Source organism: Centruroides vittatus, unplaced genomic scaffold (assembly GCF_030686945.1).
Source record: "Centruroides vittatus isolate TY-2023 unplaced genomic scaffold, ASM3068694v2 scaffold_769, whole genome shotgun sequence".
Taxonomy (NCBI): Eukaryota; Metazoa; Arthropoda; class Arachnida; order Scorpiones; family Buthidae; genus Centruroides; species Centruroides vittatus.
This window is the reverse complement of record NW_027122717.1, coordinates 500,019-512,119: the sequence shown is the minus strand read 5'-3', so window position 1 is coordinate 512,119 and position 12,101 is coordinate 500,019. Positions and strand designations below refer to the sequence as shown.

The 12,101-nt window shown below is 28.7% G+C and overlaps 1 protein-coding gene and 1 long non-coding RNA gene across 2 annotated transcripts in view; one reads left to right on the top strand and one right to left on the bottom strand.

The window, feature by feature from the left end:
• LOC136989937 (low-density lipoprotein receptor-related protein 4-like) overlaps nucleotides 1-12,101 on the bottom strand; it is a 229,817-nt gene that overhangs the window by 167,980 nt on the left and 49,736 nt on the right. The gene's annotated exons all lie outside the window — the stretch shown is intronic.
• The window catches only part of LOC136989944 (uncharacterized), a 28,481-nt gene continuing 18,683 nt past the window's right edge, over nucleotides 2,304-12,101 (top strand). Inside the window, exons 1-2 of the long non-coding RNA XR_010882979.1 lie at nucleotides 2,304-2,334; nucleotides 11,624-11,712. This is a non-coding gene — a long non-coding RNA (uncharacterized lncRNA). The remainder of the gene's footprint in view (nucleotides 2,335-11,623; nucleotides 11,713-12,101) is intronic.

The following is a 12,101-nucleotide window of genomic DNA, read 5'->3' as shown; positions in this document are numbered from 1 at the left end:
AATTTATGAAAAATCATAAATGTTCGATTAGATTCAAATCCAAATCATTTCTAATTTTTAGCACCCAATTACCTAAAAGATTTATATTAGTTATCAGAAGAATAGGGGCAATTCATTATGTATAGTTTTTCAATCACTGTTGATCCCTTCTCTCCCCGTTGCGTCCAATGATGTACTTTTGGTAAATCACTTTCCATTTAATTACGCGTGTATAATAGTTCACAAACCCCTCAAAAATTGAAGGAATGACTTTATCAGAAAATATTTGCAAACGTTTTTAGTTTATTCACAAGACTAGTAAATAGATTTACAAAAACAAATTCTTAAGAAAAGCCTAGGTAGACAATGCCTCGCCCCTCTCCCATCGTGTGCAATGATGCATTTTCGCACTTACTTCCCTTTTTAAACTGTATACGTAATTAATGGACTACTCCATAATATTTTAACTAACGATCGCTTCTTAATAATGAGACTAATTGGATTAATATAATATAACAGTCCCAATAAATCCACTAATATAATCTGTTATTAAAACAGATTCTTAAGTCGTAAGAAATAAACTAAATATCGATCAGATTAAACCCGAAGAGAATAAATGATATGTTCTCATTCAAGAACAGAACATTAAACGATTTTTAAGTTATTGCATTGACTCATCAGTGTCATATCCTTACCACTACAATTTGTCATCTACTCCACAACAGATGGCGCCACTAATACTTAAGGATAAAATGTAATTAATTTTATCCCCCAGCGGCTCTATATCATTCAAGTTTACGAGATTTAAACAAGTAAGTCATTAATTTCACCAAGATATAATTTTAGATAAAATTTAAATTATTCTTTTAAATTTTTGAAAAACTCAAAACTTTCTCCGCCGTGTGATGTGGAGAACGCATTTACCAGAAGCATTTATAATAAATGACTCACGAAAGAATATCATATTACGAAAATAGCTTTTTTGCCTTATCATGTCCTTCGAACATCTGCAATTCGATACGTGAAGATAATAAATAAGTAACTGTTTGTAAGAAAAACATATTTTTCCCCTCTCTTCTATACTTAAATAACGGTTGCTTGCAGCTTTTTCCAAACAGAATCAACATCTGTTGAAAAGATCTGGTTCTGTTGGTGGGAATAAAAATCTCTCGTGAAATCCTACAAGTAGACCTTTGTCAACTTATTACCCTTAAAGGTGTTCCGAGTACCACATATAAACATTCTTTTGAGAATAAAAAATTACCTTGATATTGCGTAAAGAGTGCATCTGTTTAAAAAAATAAATGAATCTTTATTTGTTACTACTTGGTATAGACTAGCCAAAATGAATTGAAAATATACAAAGTTTAGCAACTAATTTTGAAGGTACACATTTTTTCGTATCTTGCTTACAAAAATACACTGTATACTTCAAAAACTTTTCCAGAAAAAGTAAAACTGTTAAGCTTTCCAAGTAATCGATACGCATTGAACAAATGGAAAAGATTTCTAACAGAAAATTCATTTAATTGGAAACTGAAAGATTATATAAAGTCAAATCTGTGAACAACGGCTACAAATCCTAACATAAAAAGTAGCTGTAGTTTGGAGGTAGCCATTATTTAGGGATTATTTTGTATGATTTACGAAAAGAAGCGTTCCTAAAAAATGGCTGCCAGTTAGACGTGGTCATTGTTTGCAGACTATTTTATATGCATTTTTGTTCAGCGCTTTTAAAAATGTTCGTTGTTAAAAGGAGTCCATTGTTTAGCGGTTATTTTGTGTACATTTAAAAACAAAAAAACGTTCCTGAAAAATGGCCGCCGTTTAGATGTGACTGTTATTGACGATTCCACTGTATTATAAATTATTTTGTTCCTCGATATATTTAACATTTTCAATTTTTTCAAAAGAAAATCATAGTAAAATCATCAATCGGAAGTTCGTTAGAAGTAGGTTAGGCCTATATGATCAAAACGAATTTTAAAAATATGCATAAACAACTTTTTCTTCTGTAATTCTCGTATCGAATTTCATCAAAATGTGTGCAGAAGTTTTTCTGCTTTTCGTGCATACAACTTAAGCACAAATTTAAAATATCGTTTAACATCGATGCTGAAGGTATCCAAACAGAACTTAAATTTTAATTATTCTACCTATAGACGTTATCCTGTACATAAAATTTATAGAAAGTTAAATGTAAGATAAATATCGTAATTGCAAACCTAAATAAATAAATAAATATAAAACCAATATAACGTAAAATCGTAACTATTTAACACAACGGCCCTTTTTACGTTCCCGTCTGTAACCGTTGTTCAGAAGTTTGATTGTATTTGATTTCAGTTACATCTGGTACTAAAATGATAAGTTTAAAGCATTCTTTAATTTGATTAAATGAATTTAAATGTTGTTTAAATGAGTTTGACACGGCTGATTAAAAACAATACAAATTATTATTATTATTATTATTAAAAGAAAATGTTGCATAAATAAACAAGCAATCATTTTCTGATATATTAAATTGCATACAAATTACATACCATGAAGATTCTATATACATAAGTATAAAATTGTATGTTGTATCTGTCGAAACTTTAACATAGACTACCTATGACTGTCACTTTTTGATAAAGTCATCCATCAGCCATGGCATTACGCATGACGTCCGATACGACTGTTATATTTTTATGACGTAATACGTGACTTCTATGATGGAGATGCAATTCGATATGAAATTCTACGAGGAAATTGTATCTTTCACAGTGATTCAAAATTTCAACTCTATTTCCCGATTTAGTTCCTTGGAAATCGTGCGAACGGACGAATAAAGAGACAAAATTAATATAAATGGATAATATAATAATTTTTGGTTACAAATATAAAAAATAATTATATTTTTGATTATTTGTTAATTTTACCATCAAGATAATACTTGTGGTATCGAAGATAGTGGAAGAAAGCAGAATGTCTTTCATTCCGAAAGAGATCCAAATGCAAAGTCTCCTGATAGAGTAGAGACATTATACTCCTTTCTAAAGGTCTTTCATATTTGAAGAGATGTCCCTTAATATACAAGTATGCAATAATTTGGTTTGATGAAATGAAGCAACGCAACAATTGGGCGATCTGCTGAGGGAATTGCCTCCAGAGAGAACTTTCTATGGAAAACTAGCTCCTATTTAGGTGCTAACACTTGAATGGAGCCAAGTTTCCATAGAAAGTCATCCCGGGAGGCATTTCGTTTTTGGCTGGTCACGTTGCCACATCCCATGAAACCAACCAATCCTCATAACGGTAGGGTGTTGGTTTTCCGCGTTATTTATTTAACCGACAATTTTCATTTATTTAATTTCTATCCATTGTGGATTGGAACCATCCTACGATGGATTACTGATCTTCTATGTTCTTTATAAAGAAATAAATCGTTAGAAAAGATTTTCCTTGGAAATTTACAGACTGTAACTTACTCTCTAGAACGATTATACTCTCTTAAAAGGCTCTCTTCTCAGAATTTAAATCGAATCAATCATTTAATTCTTGATACTTCTTTAATTTACTAATTTAATATCTCATTTATCCTGACTTCGTCGATTGCATTACCCTTAACAACAATGGATTGTCCTTAATACTACCGATAAATGCAATATATTTAATGCTTTTTGTGGTTGTTTCGAGTTTAAATAGCATTATTTATACTCGAATTTCGGTTTCCTTTAAATATTTATGATCGTTAGATTCACAGCAGTCAATATCCGAGCATAGATATAACGGTAGATATTTGTGCAAAATACCTGACTTGATAAAATGGCATTTGCGTTTTATCTCATGAAGCTTACAGCAAGAAAATCGAATATCCAAATAAATTTCTCGCAGTAATGCCATGTAATGGAGAATTGAGTAAATTTTTAATAAATTCCTTTGGTATTAACAATCCAAAATATGAAATGCAAAAGAAATTTTTATATCCTATCAGCAGTTTAGTCTGAAAGTCAATAAACCTTCGTAAAATCTTCAAAAGAATACATCGTCTCCTCAATAATACCTCGTTTTTAAAAATTACGATGATTCATTCCATCAAATGTTAATTTTATTTTTATAGAATATAATATATTCTGAAGCTTAAGAGGTATGAAATGTATTATCTAAATCACACACTATGAGAAATTCTGTAAATGCAGTGAATAATATCATCTTAATGTATGGAAATAAATATGATTTACGAACACGAAAATAGAACTGAACATAAAAGATAACAGAATATTTATATATTATAGCAAAGATTTTTATAGCATTCTGCACTGTGAATATTGAATATAAACATAAACATTGATGTTACGTCACTCGAATTATAGCTGTAATTTAAATTTTTCTGATTCCATTCTTCAATTTTATTTAGCCCACCAGTGAGCGAGTGGATAAAAATATATGTCGGTTAACCGACATTTCATCCACTTTGTGTATCTATTTTTAAGACGCAAACCAGATTTTCAAACAAATAAAATAAATAAAATATACTTGTGTGAAGAAATAAAAGCTTTATACTCTGTAATAATATTTTTAATTATAACTGAATAAAGATTATCTGATAACAGATAATTCAAAAAAATAACAAAATAGATATTCTTCTCGCTTGTTTCTTCATATAGTTTCATTTGCTTCAAATTCATGTCTCAAAATATCGTTACAAACGATTGCCGAAAAGTCAATTAATCCGTGTTTTGTTCTGAGTTCCACTTACGCATGTAAATACGAATCGTAAACTAGTTTTACATAGCATTTTTCTTTTATAAAACTGATGGAAACATGATTAAAACACAGATTCATTCTAATTTATAATTAACTGCAAGTCTTTACAATGAATAACCGACTTTTCGGCCATCCAGCATACACATATTGCATGTACAGTACTGTACTGTACATGTATGTGTATGCATATATGTACATACATGTATATATATACTGTACTGCATATATATATACATGTACTGTACGTATGTATATATAGACTATATAATTCTTAAAATATTACGAAACTGATAGAAAATTATAAAAGTATTATTTTTAAATTATTTATCCATTTCATATATTTATTAAATAATATAAAAGAATTTTACTTTATCCAATTAAATCAACAGAAAAAAAAATAATTACGTGTACAAAATAAATAAATAATTGTATAGAAAACTAAAGAAAACTTTTAGGTTTGGCTGTTTATTGTCAAAAAATAACTTCAAAGCAGCTAAAGCTGATGGAGTTTGGAAGATGTTCTCTAGAGAAATGAAACGGTGACTTGATCAATGCTGTCTGATTTACAGAGATGATGGAAAAGGTGGATAAAGGTTTCAATATACAACCGACGGTTTATGGTACTGTACATCCATGCATAGGCTGCAAGCTTTTCTACAAATGAAAATCGAACATTTTTTAATCGACTCACCTATATATCTACTGTACAGGGGCAGATTTAGGAGATTCGCGGGACGCAGCTGCACTCCTTTCTGGGGGTTTTCCCCGAGTAAAGTCGGGTACTAGAGGTAGTAAAAAAATTTGTACGGCATATTGTTTCCTTTCTGCACCCCTTTAAAAATTTCTATGCCCGCTATTGGTACTGTATAACACAGTATAATCTAATCGATATTACATAATACTGTCTACTATATTGATAGTTATTCCTAAGTATAGATGTAATTTTTATTATAGTGTTATAGTATTAAGGAATAACGAATGTTGATTTAATCAGTAGTATCTGTATAATTTAATCAATTCTAAGATATTGTAATGCATAATATTGGGGAAAAAATTAGTTCAAAATCCATCTAACCTCTTTCAAAATGAGAATTGAAGCGATTTAGATTTCTTGTAAAATTAGAATATCGATTACTATTATGGATATCCATAAAATCATTCAGTGTTCGATAATAAATAAGCATTTCAAGTATCTGAAATAATTAATAATATACCGGTGATGGTAATTAAAGTATCCCTCTGTCTGGAAGAAGCAGTCCAAATGGAACCATATTTGGTAAATTTCAGGACAAGCGGATAACATTTCCGTAAATAAAAAATTAGTAACAAAACTTGCCACTGTGGCATTTTTGGCGCTGCAAGCAACGAACATTTTATTTGTACAAGTCATTCCTGCTGTAGAGACTTTAGCGATGCAAGGGATACTGCTTAATGTTGTCCCCATTTGAAGTTGATGAACTGTGTTCGACTTGATTGATTCTCTCTGATGCTTCTCAAGTGCAGTATGAAACTGTCTTTCATGGCTGTAAATTCGTAAAACATCCTCGATAAATCACACTTTTTAAGTGCCCCATAACCAAAGATCACACAATTAAGCGCTAAAAGTGCTGTAATAGAGAGTTTTGGTATTAATGATATTAATTTTTCATTTACGGAAATGTCTTCCGAGTGTCCTGAAATGTCACTCCGACAAATTTGGTTCAGTTTGAACTTCCAAATATTTCTCTGTGCAGCGTTAAATAGGTATATTTAAATACGAGCATTCGGTATATTTTCAGAGAAATTTTCTATTCAGACATGCATGATGAGATCATCTCTCTTAGTATATTATTATTTACATGAAAAGTAAACAAAAAATGATCTAAAGCATCATTTTAAGGAAACAAAACTAATTATCCTGTCTCATAGTCACTGAAATAAACTGACAATTAATAAATGATATTCGTTTAACAAATCTAAGTCAAAAAATAAACGATATTTACAATTTTCTAGATAGGCTAATATCCATTTTTAAAATCTAAATTATATATAAGCATACATAATAATTACATTTGTAATTTACATTTATTAAATTAAAATATTTTACGTAAATATTAATGTAATCTGCACAAAAAAAAATCAAGCATATTTATTACGTTTTGTTGCATTTAAGCAATCAATTTACTTCTAAAAATATTTTCTTTGAAGAAAATCCTTTGAAAATTACATCGAAAATTTCTTTAATTAAAAAAAATTCTTAAAACTTGAATGGGAGGTTATTATATTAATTAATGCATTTTTAATTAATTTTTTATTAATTAAAAATTAATAAAAAATTAATTAAAAATTAAAATATTTATAAATTTAATAAATGATATAAATTAATATTTATATATTTTTTGTTGATATTTAAATTTAATTAAAATTTTAAATGTTTGATTAAATTATTTAATACTTGAAATGATTAAAGTATGGTTGTCGGAGGATTTTTTGTATTTTGCTATTTTAATAATCGATATTTCTGTAGACATATACATTTTATCGAAATATTACCGAGAAATTTTTTTCTAGAAGGAATGAAAGTGAGTAACAATAAATTGTACCAAATTAACGTAATCAATACACTAGGAAAGATGTATTTTGGCTTTATTTAAAGCTATATTTATTCGTATACTTAGAAAGCAATTTAAGAGGAATACTTAAAGGACTACTTAGAGGAAATACTTAGAGTGGAATTACAGAATGAAAAATAAGGCTCATCTATATTCTTATTTTTCATTCTGTAATTCCTCTATCTAGGTATTTCCTCTAAGTAGTCCTCTATCTAACAAGGAGAGTACCCAAGAAATTAATCGAACTTCTAGAAGTTCAGGAACTTATTTGAAAGATTACTTCCTATCTTAAATATCGGGTAACGATTTCACGTCCTGAGGTGTACTAAATTTTAAGTTTTAAGGCTGATTGTGACCTCTTTAGTTTATGCATATGATATCCTAACGATATTTCTATAGAAATATCGTTAGGATAGGAAAAAGGTAGAGCTTTTCATAAGCCACGTATGCTCTCAATCAGTAGAAATTTCTATCATAAAGGGATACAGAATATAAGAAAAATGCAAAATACAAGTCAACTTACAATTTGTTAATAGTTACTTGTTATGTTTGTTGATTATTACTTTAAAAATTAGCCTTTGTTATCTCAAAATTTAGTGCGTTTAAGGAAACGATTTGGTGTGATTTGATGCGATACGACAACGTAATATGTGGACGACCTGCTAAGAGTAGATCGCGGGAGACTTACTATAGAAATTGGTCCCTATTTAAGTGTTTGACGGGAGAAGAAAACCCGGTAAACTCCACTTGGGCATTCCATTGATCGGGCACGAACCCGCAATCAACTGCTAATGATAGGCTAAGTGGTTCTATCTATTCGACAACTGGCGGATATTCAAGATAGAAAGTAATCTTTCAATTAAGTTACTTAACTTCTAGAGGTTATTTCGTGAATACTTCCCTTGTAAGTATCCAATTCCTCTATATTCTCAAATTTCATTCTGTAATTCTTCCATCTAGACATTCCTCCTAAACGGATCTTTATTTTTCCATTATGTAAATTACAATATAAAAATAAAGATCATTTCTATACTTAGTAAATCTCCTTGAAAGCTATAAATTTCAAACCTTTAATAACATTTAATTAGGAGTAATCAAAATATATTAAGCCAATGTTACGGATATTAAACAGAACTTGAATAAAGTAGTTCGAACTTTATCTTTTGATAAATTATCTTTAAATAGTCTAAGAATTAAACTAAATGAAATAATTTCATACAAAAGTTACTTTGTAACAAAATTAAATTAGCAAATAGATGAAAGGAAATTTATCTCCTAACACTTTTAAAATGATAATCTCTCAACATTTATTCCAAAATATAATATATTTTGATAAAATGATAATCTCTCAACATTTATTCCAAAATATTAGGTTTGAAATAACTAACAAAATGAAACTTTAAATCTAACTATTAAAAATCTGTTGGTAGTTTTGCCTAACTGTAAATAGGATGGCCAAAATTCATTTAGCCATTGTAAAAACTGAAAGTTATGTCTTATGCGAATATTTTAATATTTGTAAAGTTTACAGAAAATATTCAAAATGAGATTCTTATCAATGCACGATACAATTCTTTGAGTCAAATAACTTGCCAACTTTCTTAGAAAAATCACTGACTTGTTTGAAAAAAAACAGTATGGTTAACAGACTTTTGGATCACACTATATATAATAACACATTAAAAAAAGTAATACAGCCAAACTTCGATACAGCGCCATATTTCTTTATCGTCGAAACTGGCACTAATTCGAAGGATCTCAAACATATAATTGTATAAAATAATAAACTCTACACACAAGTTTAAAGTTTGAAAGTTATGTAATAAGGTGACAGCAACGCGTTTTGCAATGCAAAATCGTACATTTAGTAACTCACAGAGACGGAAGCGTTCTCTATTTAATATTTAAGAGGAAGGTCATTCGTGAGTGTTCATTTGCGTTCTATGAGGGTGACACCACATCGAGATTTGACTGCATTTGATTCCTAAAAATTCTACTGTTTGTGAATATATCTGCTTTATGAAGATTAATGAAATTATCTTATATATAAAATACTTCATAATTAGTTTCAAAATAAAAATAAAATATTAAATGATATCAATAACGGTATATAAATGAAAAGATTATTTTTTGTTTCATAGAATAGAATCGTATTTTGAAAATGACGAAATAATGGATCAATATCCTTCGTTCATAACTATAATTAATACTGAAAGTAAAACAATAGGAATGCATCGAATTGTTTGTATATAATGTTAATACGGCAGCGAATTCGATGTCGTATCTCAGACTACAGTTGTTTGATCCTAAATGGGAGGACAATGAGTAAAAGGTCACGAGGCAAACCAACGAGAAACCGAATGCAATCACTGAAAGATCTGAAGTCTCTAGCTGCAGGGCAATAGAGAATTTTCTCAGCAACATGAAAGGTCAGCGCATCTTTATTCACCGGGGACTCAACCCATCTAATGATGAAAGAGATTGACGATTGAAGAACACGAAAAATGTTCGAAAAACAATTCTATCTATGTCGATTCTTTTTTTCAAACGATGAAAGTTTAACCCTTCTGAGTCCATCATTTGCTCAAGCAAAATAATTAAAATTAATTTATCTGTGAAAGCCCTCTACTTCTTACATCTATATCATGTCTCATTTTAGAGGCTTGTCATATAGTGGAAGTGATTAGAATAGAATATGAAAAAATAAGTTTTAATCCTAATAAACCATGAAAACTCATCCCGTTCGAAGCCAAATTTAATTTAATGTGATGATAAATCTTCTTACTCTACAGACATGCGATTGATGTTGTCGACTTATAATCAATGGCTGATTGATGAGCAAGTGTTTTTTTTTAAATAATAATAAATATATTATTACTATATAAAATAGTACAATAATACATGCTAAATCAATCGCATTTAGTCCAACAAGACATTGCTGAATCATTAAAAAATCAATTTAACACTGCATAAATCAATAAAAATCTTTAAATGCGATCTTAATTTTTATATATTTCAAAATCTTTTATTACAGTGAACCTCCATTAACGGCCATCTTTAAACGACCGCCATTTTTTATGTTATCGTCAGTAGCTGTTTAGAGATTTGAATATGTAGATTATCATTGTTTTTTTTAATATCGTTAAATTGGAGAAAAGAAGACTTAAGTTATAATTTTTAATAGTAAAAACTACAATTTTCACAATATTCTATGAAAAATGTTAAAATTATATTGAATATTTCATATAATAGATTTTGTTCAACTTCATTAAATAAATTTTAAAAGTCTCTCTTATGAAGCAACGAACCTACTACATTCTTATACTGGAAGGTTAAATTAAAATTATTCTACTCATAACTGTACACAGTGACATAAAAATATATTAAATAACACGCTTCCAAGTATGTAGAAAAGGATTTTACTGAGAAAGAACGTAGCATCAAGTCACAATCAAGGATGAAAATGGTGTTAGAATTGGCGAGAAGTTCTACAACAAAATTAGCATATTGCTGCATATGGCCAACATACGAAATGCGAAATGATGGAAATATACTTCAATAGGTCTGTCAACGTGCAAAAATTACCATATTTGAACTATATCAATGCAATTCAACTACTCTTACAGATATCTGTAAGAGTATTTGACAATTTGTTAACTCTCAGAAGCACGACCGATTAGTGACAGACCAGGTCACATCATCCGTTAGTTTTCACTTGAAAGGATCTGTGACCTGGTCTGTTACTGAGTAAATACACCAAAATGTGCAGAATAATTTTGTCATTTCATAACTGTAGAACGTCTTGACACGTAGATTTTTATGTAAATCCACATGCATAAAAATATATTCTGAAACCTTTAAATCACTTTGACTATCTGAATTAATATTATCGGAGGATCTTATATTATTTTAAAAATTATAAGAATATGTTGATATATATATATATATATTCTTAAAGTTTGCATATGAATTAAATTTCTCTATGAATTAGACAAAATAAATATATACAATATATCATCTAAAAGAAGTATTTATTATGAAAATAAAGTGCAGTCAACCCTCGTTTTAACACTTTCGATAACGCCAACTTCTCTTAATGCTGTGGCGTTATATTGATTATTGTCATAAAAAAATAGAAATTTTAAAACATTAATTGAGTGAGAAGTAAAAATGGAATTTTTGTTTGGCTGAAATTATATTTAAATTTACGGCTGAAATAATATTATTTAAAAAATAATGGAAAATTTGATAGAAATTTCATTAATATAATTTAATTACAAATTTTAAAATGTATTTTTAAATAGATTCCATGGAAGAGACAAGTTTATACAACGGCGAAGCTGCTCAAAAATTAAATTAATGTACTGGAAATTCTACCAAGGAAATTAATTAAGTAAAATTATTTAAAAATTTCATTTTAGAATTAATATATTCCTAGTTATGAATAATTATAAGCTTTATATTTAAGTGGATATGAATTTCGCATTATCCTATTCTGTGAACTGAAATTACCGTAATCTTTATGTTTATATTCAGAAAATTATTATGTAATTAAGTTGCAGCTTAAAAGGCTCGTGGCAATACCTGTCAATATATTCTAATTAGCTCATTAGCTTAATCCTGTTATAAATCATATTTACGAACAAAAGATTAAGAACACGATATTAAAATTGAAAATCTGGGATTTAAGAAAATTAAATACGACAATCATAAAAGAAAATTTAAATTTAATTGTGACATCGTTAATATATATATATATATATATATATACGAATATTCATT